Genomic DNA, 9,146 nt, shown 5'->3' on the forward strand with positions numbered 1-9,146 from the left:
CAACATAAACACTAAATGGTGCTTTGTCCGTCAATGAATTCCAGTGGGACACGTGGAAATGGCCTCACTGATGTCTCTGCTTCGAAAGCACCTGCCTCTTGGTAGCATTTCAGAAAGTTAGACCCACCCCTGGAAGGTAACCAGGACTGGTCCTGTAGCTCGGAGCAGAGCTGGTAAAATAACCACTACCCAGAAGTTTCCAAGGCACGGGCAAGACCCATTCATATTCCCAGAAAACCAAGGGCGTTGCTACAACAGGGCAGAGGAAGAACACTGGTGGCAGAGCCAGGTATTGACCATGATGCTAATCCCAGTGCTCTCATTCTACAGAACATGAGGCAAGATCTGCTCTGCTTAACCTCAGACCCATCTGCTCCAGCAGGACTGAACCCCTTCACCTGCAATAGCGTGTACTCAGAGGAGTGGCTTCTGCTAAGAACCCACCAGTAGCTCTAAAACCTCCTGTATTTGTGAAGTTTGTCACTGCGGGGCCCGCTGTTCTTCGTGCTGTCAGGATTTTGGCATGACATGCCATCTCTGCAGCTGAGAGTGCCATCAGCACCTCTGGGTGCACCCTCAGTGGCCTCCTATAGATTAGCTGCCTCCAGGAAACAAAGAGAAGTACAGATGAACTGTGGAAAGAAAATAGCATTTCTTCAGTTTGCTTTTCTTGGTAGATTTCAGTGGCAGCAAAGAAGGCTGTATCCATGCTGAGAACATTGTGTGCTGAGCGTTAGGCTTCACCCAAACAAGTTGCTCAGGCTCATCCTGCTGCAAAGCAAGAGCGGTACCTGGGGAATTCCAAACGTATTAAAGAGCTGCATCAGCCAAAGCAGCTGGATCGTGGCTTTCAGTGTGAATGAGCTGTGGTGTTGGCCCTTGCTCTTGTATGTTTATGATGATGGAGATAGAACAGGGTACTGACACTGTGGAGTTTCTCACTTTCAGGATTTTTCTGTTCGAATCCTCAGCTTTCCTAGGGGACAAGAGTCAGGAGAATTTGCTTTAGTGGAAGATGGGGCTCTTCTGTCCTATTCCAGCTCGATTCTAAAACGTAAATTTCTGTCAGAAGAATTATTGGTTTAAGAATAAACTTCTGGCACGAAGCACAGTATAATCACAAAACAAAAAGATGGTTCTTGGCTCGAAGAGCATTAGCTCTGTAGCCAGCTACAGCTGTTCTAGAAAAGATCCGATTAAATATGTTGTCTGCTTCTACTCATAAAATTTAATGCTTTTTGAACAATACAAACTTAAATGTGTGTGAAAGTGCCTTAAGTTGGTAATAATGATGAGAAGCAAAGAATCATCTAAAAATTTTCTGTATACTTCTCCTATGAAAACAGCTTTATTCAGTAGCCAGTGCATGGGGTATTCACAATTTTTAACTGACAACAGAAATCCCCATATGGCTCAGAAGAGTGTTGGCGTGCATCTGTGTGAAGTTTGTTAAAACTGTATGACAGACGTCTTATTTTTTAAAAAATACTCTTCCTTTCAAACAAATTTCTTCTGTGGTTCATAAGCTAAGTTTAAAAAGCTAATTGGACAAGGCCAAGGATATAATTAGATTTATACTTGTGCGGAATCTCTTACAGGACTGTTCTCTAAAAGGACTCTGAGCCTGAAATTGAAGCTGGTATAAATATCATGAATTAATTTCACAAAATAAATAAATCCATCAGCTCTAAGTGACAATCCCAGTTGTATGAGGATGTCCTCAGTATCGAGATGATCTGGTGCCACTGTTTACCATGCACCTTGTCGAGTCTTGTTCCTCCCTCATCTCCTGTGGGTGACACTGATCGCTAGAGCCATCAGATCAGCTGGCGGTGTTTGTCGGATTAGGAAGGTTAAACCAACATTTGGTCACACACTAAAGACAGATGATTCATGGCTATTAGCAAGTGCATTCAATCGTCATATTCTTTCTGACCCTCAAATCAATCACAACGTTAAGAGCAGCAGAAAATGATTTATTTAGGACACAAGAATCTTCACCAACAGCCTAAGTTTATTGGTTTGGGTTGTTGTTTTTTTTTAATTTTTTGAGGAACTCAGATTCTCTCTCCTACACAAAAAAAAGTGGCAAAGGAACATCTTCCAGTCATTGCATTTGTTTCCTTGTAAAGTCAAGGTTGAATAAAATCTTGCTGAAGGCATCTTGCAAAAGGAAAACAAGTCAAATCAGGCCAAGCTGTTGTTTTTGGCTTTCTGTTAGGTGTCATGACATCATGCTTTCTACACAGTAGTTTATTTTTGCCATTTAAACATGTGCAACATGCACAAGCATGACTTCCCCGCATAACCTTACTGTGCTGATTTAAGTCTCATGGATATCCTAGGATATTTTTTCATTATAAAACAAGAGATCTGAAATGGAGAGCAGAAACCTTGACTGCATTTATTAAATGACTTAATTTCTGAAGTTCTTTGTTCCATAGACCTGCAAGTATAAAACTTACAAATGTTGCACATTGAGGTGTCATGGACTTCAACAAGTGTAACCAGGACAGAAAGGTTCCCTTACTCAAAGCGTAGTAGATGTTATTCAAATGGTGTCTTGCAATTCTTCTAAGAGGAATTTTCTTGTCCTGAGCAGGACAACGATATATGAAAATAAGGAGAGAGAAGAAAAACGAGCTGCAAAGGACTGCTTGAAACCTCTGAATTTGAGATGTGATCTGCAATGGTGGTGGTGGTTTGACTCAGCCAATGTCTTTGCTGTAGCCATCTCAAAAAGAAATTGTCTGCAGAATCTAAGTGGCTTACCACCTGGCTCTCACTGGGGAGAAGGTTTAATGTGATTCAGAGATACTGAATATATAACAAATGGATTGCTTACAGCCCATCCAGTGTGCTCCTCATCACTGCTAACAACAGTGGAACTGAAAAATATCAGGTGTCTAGAGGTCTGCAAAGTCTGCTCAGTAAAGGAGTAACATCAATCTCAATGTTGTCCCACCAAATTGGCATCACAGCGCTGCTGCTGTAAAGGCTGGTCGTCTGTGTGTGTGAAAAGGGCAGTGTGCCTGCAGTCCAACCACCTCCTTCTGAGCCCCCGCACAAAGTGCAGAGGGATTGGTTCTTTGGCCATTCACCTTACCTCCAAGGTTACTAACTGTCTGCAGGTTTCTGGATCTTAGGCTTTTTTTCTTCTTCTTCTTCTTTTTTTTTTTTTTTTTTTTTTGTCTGAAGCATTTCATGACTGAGATATATGTCACAGAAAAGCACAAATGTATTTCATTCAACCTACTCCTGGACTTGTAACGGCGTTTCCCACTTACGCTATGACTTGTTCGGCCTCCCCTTACGCTTTACCTTCCTCACTGTTATCACACATCAAAGATACGGGCTGAGTACTGACTAAATACAAGGCATGCTGCAGCTTATTTCTCTTTAAAGTGCCAGAGGCCAAGTTCTCCCCTCAGACTCGAAGCATGGCTCCTCTTTGATCTGACAGGAGCTGTGTGCACAGTACCTGGGGGCATGGATCAGTTTACGTGCGGTTTCCCTCCTCTCCCTCCCAATTATTACAGGAAGCAGCAGCTTTTACAGTGTAAATGAGACATTTGAAAGCAGCTGTTGTCAGAAGGTTCCTTCTAATTCCATAATGCACTCTTGCATATTAAAGAAGCTGCCCCTCATTAGGCGCATGCTATTATTTAGCACATGGAGGTATCAACCAATGGCAGGTATCCCCTGTTCCTAATACTGATATGTTTGGGTAATTAGAGCTCATCTCTGCACTGAAGAGCTTACAGTTGGAGCTTGTCTGCAAGACTAGTAGGGAATTTCTTGAACGGGAATTTTCCACTTGTCAAATCTGAATGGTTCTGTGGAAGTGACCTGAGTTCCCAGACTTCTGACAGAGTTTATGCATGTCTGCATGGTCACTATTTCTTACTTACTTAGAAGTCCCAGTCTTTCCAAAATGCCAAATCAAATTTAATTAATAATGTGAGGTTTCAGTTCCATAAAAGGCTGCAGTTTTTGTCCAAAAACGTTTCTGTAAATTCTGTTTTTTTCCTGCAACCAAGAACTGATTTCCTATTAAGCTCTATTTTTTTTGTCTAACAGAAAATATAGAAGAAATATGCCTTTGAGAGCAAACTGACTAAATGACTTCCCTGGGGTCCCACAACTACTCCAGGGCAGAAGCTGAACTGAACTCAGAGCTCCCAAGCATTAGTAGGGCCTTAACCACAGAACGATCTTTGTCTCATTATGTTAACATGATCTCAGTTAAATGCTGCCTGACTTAAGTCTGTGAAGATAAAAGCAGTGCTCTAGCTCAAAAATGGAATAAAAAGCTGGAATCACTTCAGTACTAGTGAATTATTAATATTAACCATGTAAAGAAAAAGTTCAGTGTTTTAGAGGAGTAGCTTTAAAAAAAAGGGCTTTTCAAAGGATGAATGTTTGTATTGATGTGAGTTATTCCCCTTATCCGTTCAGTAACCAGACTGCAGGGAATAATCTCCATGAAAGCTACTTTGACTCTTTCTCTGAATTCTTTACCTACAATTTGCTAATGAATTTCAGCTCAAGTGCAGTTGAAATGTAAGAGGTTAGACTAGGGAATGGATTGAAAATAATCATTTTCCTTCTTCCTGGTCCCTCTCTAGGCACTTGTTAGGAAATGTTTGAATGCACTGAAGCGTTAAGAGACTGATAGCTTGTTAAAACAGCAGAGGGGCTGCTGTTGGAGGGGAGGCAAAGAAGAAAGTGAGGACAGAATCTGAAGAAACTTCTTTTGCAAGGAAGATTAAAAGAATTTCAAATGGAGGAAAAAAATCCACTGTCAGATCTTCTGGTTGCACACTTGAAAATCAAATGAGATAGAAAATTTGTTTGGCTGCTTTCAAGAGCATTGATCTTTTATGACTGCATCAGGACACTGGACCTGGTATGCATATGTACATGCCCAGGCAGGTTGTAAAAACCCACCCTTGGTAAATTTACAGCTGCCCCATGCTGAATGCACTCTCTAAAAAATACACTGCAGTTTTTAAGTCAGCCAGTTTGAGGCTACATCTTCTGTATGATGACTTTCCAGACAAGCTGAGGTTTTAGCGATGTGCAGAAACGTCAGCTCTCTCTTCAGCTCTCTCTTGGGTGGTGATGGGGAGATGTGTGGGTGAATTTTGGATGCAGACTTCCAAAGTGCATTTTTCTAGCTACGATCTCTTCCAGCCAACTCTAAATTTTTAGAAAGGATGTTCTTTTAAAATGCACTGATAACTTCTCCTTTTGGGCCGGATCTTGAAACTGACATTCTTTTTCTTTAATGCCAGAATTATCTCTGTGCCTCTTGTGCTATCAGCTGTTCTCTGTGGTCTTAATCTTTCTGGTATCTGAAATGTTGTAGTGATAACTCCAAGGAGAGCGTACGACCTTATTCGCTGTAGTGAAGGCTTCCTTGTGAAGACCCATTGCCATGAGGATGTGCTGGTGTTAGATCACATTTCTATGTACCCTTGCAAAACAAGTTCCTGAAAACAATCATCAAAATCATTAAAAAATCTCCTCTCACTTGAAAAATTCTAGCCATTGAAACAGGAGGAAACAACATCCTGACCTAATGCACCTGTGACAAAGAGTGAGCAGAGACCAGCTGAAATTAATGACTTCTTTGCCAAAATTTGATGGATATTTTAGGAATAATGGGTCCATTCATATGGACTGAGATTGGCCCAAACTAGGATAATATCTTTAAATACCCACTTTGCAGTCAGTGTGATTCATCCGATTCTGCTAAGCACGTTTTGCATGGAAAAGGCTTCTCTTTTCTCAATAATTCATAACCTTCTATATTTTTTCTCAGTACCCATTGCTCATCTCTGGTTAAGAATCCTCAGGGCTGGTGTCTCCTAGTGCTTCTGCATTTTAATACCATGTATCCCCTGCAGTCTTCTCAAGTGCTGTAACCTGTGGGATCAAGTCAACTTTAAATGAGAAGGGCAAAGTCAGCCAGCAACCAGCTCTGAAGCAACCACAGTATCTTTGTTGTGGAGCTTGCTGGCTTGGGCAGAGGGTCAGTTCATGTCACATCTATCCCTAGGAGCACACAGCTGGGCTCCACAGGTCCCAAGGGTAGAACAGCACAAGAATGAAGCCTCCAGTGGGCATACCACAGTAACTGTAGGGAGAAGGACAAACATCAGCCACAAGCTTTCGCCGATGGTCATCTCAGATGAGTAGGTTATGTTTGTCTGCCACGACTGACTCAAGTGCAAGTGACTGAAGTGTCTGTGCACTTGATAAGACTGGGACAGGTTCTCCATGGGTCCAACCCACTGGTGGCAAATAGGAAAAAAAAAAGCACAACTCAAGGAGTGATGAATGTCAGAGCTGAAGCAGGGTAGAGAGGAGGACTGCATTTGGTGCTGACATCCAGTTGTGCTGCATAACTCCATTCCTAGCAGTTGTTTCCTGCCACGGGAAGTAGGGTTAAGAGTGAAGATGTTGTTACTGTGAAGTGCCTGAGGTTTTCTGTATTTCTTGCAGGCTAACAGGACAATCTGTAGAGCAGGGATACGTTAGTATTAAGATAAACCCGACCCTATCCCTAAATTTGAAAGTCTGTTCATTGACAAAACTCGTTAGCTTGTTACTTTGTTTAATATTCCAACAGCTAAACTTACATCCCAGGAAGGACAAAGCAAAATGCAGAGTTTTAACAAAATCATAAGAGAGATGGAAGACTTTATTTCTCTTGCTAATGTATTTTCAGCACTGTTTTGCATCCTTATGACTCTGGGGAACATAGTCTGCAAAATACATGATTAAGCATTATCACCATGATTTCAGAAGCCATTCTGTTATACCAAGTAATAATTCATTCTCCACCACTGTGCATACCACTACTACTGTCTGAGCTATAAGCTAGACTCTGGCACTTGGACAATACAGAGAGAAAAGCCGTAAGCTAGCAATAACCATTGTGTATACTCTTTTCCACTCATGACTTTTATACTTAGTAAAGCCAAATGGGCCCATAGATTAGAATTACAATCCTGCCATAGGTTTGGTAGTCTGGGTGAAATAAGGTTGCTCTGTTGCTGTAAGGCATTTTGGTTTATGGTTATACTTTTCTATAGGTTTGAAAGACAATCTTATGTTTTGCTGGAGGCACCATTTTAATTTTGAGGGCAAATTATGACCAATGTTGGATTCATGTGTTTAATGAGCTTGCTTTAGGTAGAAGTTGCTCTCTGTTAATTAAAGAATTCATTTGGACTCCAAATTAAAGTACTGTCTGGAAGCATGGCAGCAGCATCCCCTGGGTGTGGAGGCTGAGGTTGGCAGGAGAGTGGAACTTGGGTTAGAAATAGGTGCATGAACTTTACTCTTTCTATCCCTGTTTTTTCTTTTTTTTCAGTCTTCCTGTACGGGCACCTCATGTGCAATGAGACGATGGCTGTGATGTCGTCAGATAGACAAGGAGCTCTCGCTGTTCATAATCCCCAGACACATAACTGGAGACTTAGCCCCCTTTTCCCAAACAGGGAGGAATGTTTTCATTACTATGTTAATTCAATCTGTCCTATAATAGTGATACTTTAATTGCTCCTCTGTTTTCCTCAGACATAATCCAATTCCCTTTGGCCTCCTAGTTTATCCACACATTAATTGGGTTATTGCCTTGTAAAACAGAAGGGCAAATATATCACTTAAATTTTATCACAGACAATTAATAAGCATGACTGAGATTTTTAAAGTACCCTCATGCAATTACGTTCCAGACTCCCAGGAGTTTCAGTGGGATCTGGGCGCCTTCCTCTGTCACACCTACTTGGAAATCCCCATCCCAAGCATATAAGGAAGACTGTATTTCTTTACTGTATATTGAGAATTTCAGAATTCTCATTTTCAACCTGAATTCATAATTTTGCTGTCTTTAATCTTGTAAATCTGCTTTTGATTTAATCTAGTGAAATTCTTTTTGATTTCCTTGATTAAGGTTTGCAGGGTCAAAGCTTTTGAAGTACAGCTAAAAGCATCAAAGTAGAATGAAGGCAATGACAAGAGAGCTTGGGGGACTGGTAAAGGCACACCCAGCTTTTCACATTTGGGACTAAAGTCTCTGTTGAAAGTGACTTTGCACTTGCTAAATCTTGTGGATGTGGGACTGCAGTCCATACCTAGAAATATGGTGGGACTAATGAGTAATAGCCTTGTTCAGCAAACTCAGGAAGCCCTGAAGCTGTCCCATGTGCCCACACCAGCCTGTTACTGAAAGGAGTCTATGCTAGCACAGCCGTGTCTGTGACTGTCAACCAACAAGCAGACACCTCAATGCACTGGGCACTGAGTTCCTCCTGTTCTGTGGGTGCTTTTGTACTGGGAATGTTTTTTCCTGTGCTAAGGAACACTGGGCCAGGCTAATAGCACTGGAGATCATTAGAAGAAACAAGTGGACTGTCCTTGAAGCAAAGAAAACCCTAATTCATCGTTGCTTGAGCAGTGCAGGGAAATACCAGAAGTAGGCATGCTGGGGAGCTCTCCTTACCCTTTAACTGCTGTTTTAGGTGCCACTCATAGCAGTGTGGTCAGAAATACCCTTCATTCATAATTACAGCTGTGCACCCTACCACTTTTCAAGCTGGCGTTTCTTGCAGGCAATGGGTTGAACCAGAAAGGGAGATGGCTGCTACATTGTCCCAGAAGTTTGTAGTGATGATAGTATTGGGCAACAATGAACAAATAACCACTATTGCTACAAAGCCTTCATAAAGGCAGTGCATGTGCTGAACTAAGCCCTCTTTACTGGTATTTATGTGGGATGTGAATCAACCGGCATACAAGCCAATAGTGCATGATCAAAGGGTGAATACTAATGATAATATTATAATAAGTCATAGAACATCTCTTTCATACCAGTAGACGTATTACAGCCATACCCTACCCACACTGTGCCTGTGTGGTAGCATCAATGAATTTTCTTTGAGCTAGCAAGGCAGAAATAAGTATTGCCTAAGCAATGCTTTGTATTCTCTCTTCCTACAAAACATACAATGAATAAAACTGACAGGGATCTTTTTACTTTAGGTGATTTTCAGATAAATATACTTTTTAACCCAACCTTACATGCTTGAGTTATAATGGTTGGAGAAAATGATGTATTTCATAGACCATTGCAG

The sequence above is a fragment of the Numida meleagris genome, chromosome 12 (genome assembly GCF_002078875.1).
Source record: "Numida meleagris isolate 19003 breed g44 Domestic line chromosome 12, NumMel1.0, whole genome shotgun sequence".
Lineage (NCBI taxonomy): Eukaryota > Metazoa > Chordata > Aves > Galliformes > Numididae > Numida > Numida meleagris.